The sequence below is a fragment of the Sarcophilus harrisii genome, chromosome 3 (genome assembly GCF_902635505.1).
Source record: "Sarcophilus harrisii chromosome 3, mSarHar1.11, whole genome shotgun sequence".
Lineage (NCBI taxonomy): Eukaryota > Metazoa > Chordata > Mammalia > Dasyuromorphia > Dasyuridae > Sarcophilus > Sarcophilus harrisii.
In genome coordinates, this window is record NC_045428.1 from 180,305,645 (window position 1) to 180,310,863 (window position 5,219).

Below are 5,219 nucleotides of genomic sequence, written 5' to 3' on the forward strand. Positions count from 1 at the left end.
GCCAAAAGTTTTATGATTTACTCTGCCATCTTCCCAGAATCCTCCTCCAATTTCCCAACTTTTTAAGAATATTATTTCAGAAAATAATGTATTCTGATGTGGATACTTTCCAACTGCAGCTAATCTGAAAAAAACTATAGGGAGTGCTAACCTCATAATCAAGAACATTGTATAATTTGTGGAAGCTAGAGCTTGATCAAATCTTGACCAAATATTTTAGACTAATGCTCAGATTATGTTTCTTTGCCTACTCAATTTTAATTCTGTATGTGGACTTTGGAAAATGTTTAGCCAATGACAGAGTTCTACCCCCAGGCACCACTGTAGAACAGTAAAGCTAATCATATTTGGTCAATGATGAGAAAATTTAATATGTTCTTACCATTACTTTTGAAAAATTTAAACATTTCACAATCTTTTATTTTCCAGCTCGGTAACACTGTTCCTCTGGAAAGGGTAATAGTGAGGTGGGATTTAGGAAAACCACTGTCTGGCTCTTCCTCTCCTCCTCCCCAGGATGCTCCAGAGGAGTAATAGACTCTTAACAGTGACTTTTGTACCTCAATTTTAGATTATTTCTTCTGTTTTTTTCTCTGTTCCTACTCAAGTGTTACAGCATTAAATTAGAGTTATCACTCAGCAAGTATTTATTAAAGTATCTATTAGATATCAGACATTGTATTAAAAACTTAGAGAAAAAAACACAAGTTCACAATCTAATAGAATAGATAACAAACAAACATATATATATATATATATATATATATATATATATAGTCTACATTCAGTATAAACATGAAATTATTAACAGAGGGAAGGCACTAGAATTAAAAGGATTGGAGAAAAGGAGTGTCATAATTGTGGTGAATAGGCACATTACAAATTCATATCATCCAAAAATGAAGCCTTACTGCAGGTAAGCAAAACTTTTAGTCCTCAAAGTAAATGTAAATTGCAATCTTTTCAGTTTTGGCCAGAAACCCTGAGTGTCTTTCCCTCCCAGATTGATTTTTTTTTTTTTTTTTTTTTAGATTAGGTTAAAAAAAAAGCCATTTTTTTGTCTGAATACTTACCTAGCCTCAATCACTGAAAGGGCATTGCCTAAATCAAACTGAAACTAGTTAAAGATCTTAACTTAAAAAGATCAAGGTCTTTTAATGAATGAATGCAGGGACACTTCTAGTCATCCTGATTTATATCTTGTCACTGGATGCAAATAACTATGGAGGAGAAAGTGAGGTTGCTGATTTTTCACAGTTCCCCCTCACTTAAAATATAATTCATTTGCATATCATGCTATCACCTCCATGATGTTATAGCCCTCTTCCAGAAGGAATGACCAATGACTACAATTGATTTACTTTCTCAGTTTTTAAAGACACTATTATAAACTTCTTATCTATTTAACATTTCCATCAATTCCCTCTCCTACCTTCTCATGTTTAGGATCTTGCCTCTCAGTTTACTAATAAAATTAAAATGTTTCTACATGTGCTTCCCCTTCTCCATTATCATCTCAAAAGCCTTTTACATCTCACTCCCCACTCTCTCTTCATTTCCCCAGAAGTTTACATTTTAAATATGTCTTCTCTCTCTCTCTAATCTCTGTCTCTCTTCCTCCCTCTCTCTTAGTTCCTTTCTTACTACCTTCAAATATTCCCAAACATTCCATATCCTTAATAACTTTCATTAGATCCTGCCATCCCTTCAAACTAGTATTATGTATCTCTCTTCTCTTCTCTATGGCAATCTTGAAGAAGTTGTCTACACTCATTACCTCCAATAATTAATCCCACTTGTTCTTTGATTCTTGTAATCTAGTTTCCAACTTTTTCTGACAGTTCAGATTTACTAAATTACTAATACTGCTCAATCTGATTTTTTTTCAAGCTTTCAACCAGTCTGGTGAATTTGAGAATATTAACAATCTTTTCCTCCTAGATGTTTTTTTTTTCCCTTTGGGTTTTCATGACACTACTCTCTCCTGGTTTGATTGTTACCAATGCCTATTTTGCTCAATTCAGTCAGTTAAAACAAGACCTGGAGACGACTACAGAACAGATCATGAGGTTCTTATTACAAAATTCAGACTTAAATTGAAAAAAGTAGGGAAAACCATCAGACTACATAACTAAATAATACCCTTTATGAATGAAGTGGATATAATGAACAGATTTAAAGGATTAGATTTGGTAGATAAAGGCCCTGAAGAATTATTGACAAAGGTTTGTAATATTGTATGAGAGAGAGCAACAAATATGCATTCCAAAGAAAGAAAAGAGCAAGAAAACAAAATGGGTTTCTGATAAAGCTTTACAAATAGCTGAGGAAAGAAGGAAAGCAAAAAGTAAAAAAGAAAAGGAAAGATTTACCTACCTAAATGCAGTGTTCCAGAGAATAGCTAGGAAAGATAAGAAGGTTTTCTTAAATAAGCAATGCAAAGTAATAGAAGAGAACTAGGTTGGGAAAAATAAGAGATCTCTTCAAGAAAATTAGAGTTATCAAGGAAAGCTTCATCCAAAAATGAGCATAATAAAAGGCAAAAATAATAGAGATTGAAGAGAAGCAGATGAGATTTTTATGACAAGAATAAACAAAAGAACTACAAAGGAAAGAGCTTAAAATAACTGATAAAAAAGATGGTGTGGTTATAGATGTAAAGTCAGTTATTTGGGAAAAAGAAGTCAAGTGACTATGAGGAAACATTGTTAACAATAAGGCTAGTGGAGATGAAGAAATTCTAGCTGAGCTACTTAAAACTTTAAAATTTCTAAAAATTACCCTCACAAATTACCTCACATTTATCTGTGTGTATATGTATGTGTTATAAACTTTACATTCATAATGTATATATTTTTGCATGTATTTCACTTTTTAAAATAAAAGTGTCTGTGGATTAATTATTCTTCCTATTTTAATTATTTTTATTACTATTAACTATTATGTGTTTGTATTCTGTGCACACAGCAAAATATTTGGAATATACTAGATGTTTAATAAAATTTGTCAATTGATTCATTTCAAAATAATTATATAGGTGTATATATCTGAGAGACAAAACAAAATTTAAGGAGTTCTTTATCAGGTTGTCTCTCATAATCATATTAAAATTATATAATATTTAATCATGGATACAGAAATAATGTTGCTTAGTGATCATTTGTTCAAGTCTTTGTCCATCTATAGTGCTTGTCTATGAAATATTTAGTGATAAACAAAGTCATTGGTGTGTGAATCATCCTGATTCTTTTATTTCTTTCTGTATAAATTTTTGGGACATTCTCTTTGAAAGTTTATGATTATCATAGAAGAGCCTTAGATCCTGAGAGCAAGATATGACCTTTCCCCCCTTTTATGTCCCCTAGCACAGTATTCAAAATAATAATTGCTTAATAACTATCTTTTGTATATAACTGAACTTGCTTTGTCATTTTCAAAATGTTGTATCTATAAAAATCCATTTATAGGAAATGCTTTTTCCATTTGAACATTGCTATATGTCCTCCATATCAATGACAAATATTTTTGGAGACTATATATTTCCCTTTTTTATTTTTCACTTTATAAGACTAACTAGAACATTCCTAAAACAAAGTAGACTATATAGTTTCATCTTTCATAGAAACACAATCTTAACCATGTATATAGAAATATATGTAGAAAGTAGGGGTTTCATTTGTATATACAACTTAGTCTTTGAAATGGCTCTGAAAAGCAGGTTTTTATTCATTTAACTATTATGCAACACAGTGGAAATTGTTTATTTTCTAAAATAAAATACTCTAGTTTCTTCCTTCTATTAAACCTAATAAATAGTTTCATACACCAATAAAACAATGTGCCTTTGATGTTGTGTTTTACATGTGAAAGTGTTATGTTAGTATAAAAGCATCTTTGAAAACAACTTAGCTGTTGTCAGCAGATTAACAGCATGGAATTTAAAAAATACTGTGAACAAGCAATGTGGAATTATTTTACTGCTTTTTCAACTCATTTTGTGTTTATTCTTTCTCCTTTTTAATCCTCCCTCATCTCTTACTGTCCAAAAATCACTTTCTCCAACAGCTGTTAAAAATCTGAGCAATATCTCGTAGATTCAAATTCAAAGAACCATTTTATTTGGTGCAAATTTTCTGTGAAATTAGAGTCAATCATACAAAAAGTAGTCTTTTAACTTACTGTAAAATAACTGTAGCTGTGCTTACACACATTTACAGCTGTGACTGACAGACTTTGAAATTCTTCTGCACTCAGAATGAAAATTAACAGCTTAGAGAGCTTTAATTTCATACTGTAACTATGAAATGTGAAAAGCAATGAGCTAAATGAACTTCTGAATTGAGGTCTCTCATACTCAAACTTTTGTGAACTTGAATAATTCTCAGAGATTATATGATTATAGATTAAAACTGGAAGGAACCTTAGAAATTATTGAGTTCAATTTTCTCACTCTAAGGACAACAAAATTGAAGACACAGAAAAATTAATGATTTACCCAGGGTCACACAAGTACTAAGTGGCTGAGGTAGAAATTGATTCCAATTTTGAATTGATCTTCCTAATTCCAAGTCCACTGGCCATGCTGTCTCTTTCTCTAAGTATGCCTTCAAATGGTGGTCAATATGGATCTTTGTTGCTGTACTATAGTTTCAGTCATAGCAGAGCTCTTTGTGATTCCATTTAGGGATTTCTTGGTAAACAACTGAAATGATTTGCCATTTCCTTCAGCTTATTTTATAGATGATGAATTGAGGCAAGCAGATTAAGTGATTTACCCAAAGATATAGAGCTAGTAAGACTCTGAAGACAGATTTGAACTCAAGAAGACTTTTCTTCTTTACTTATGGTTTGCTACTACCTATTGTGCCACCTGGCTGCCCTCAGTATAGGTCTACCTTTTCTTAATTTCTAATTATCTATTGATGAAGTTTTTTTAAAATAAAAATATATTTATTAAGTTTCTGGAAGAATGTGATAGGGAAGAATGACTCTAGATATATTTCAATTATTATTTTTCAAAATTTTCTCCTTAATATGAAAGTTTATCTTAGGAAATAAAGGTTATATGCTTTTACCAGGATATGATACTTATTACAGAATGAAAAATCCTGACAATCATAAAACAAAATCTTAGTAAAATTTTCATTTTGACAAGATTTTTTCCCTTTTGTGCCATTTTCTGTTAGTATTTGTAGTTTATAGTTTCCAGCAGCAGACTA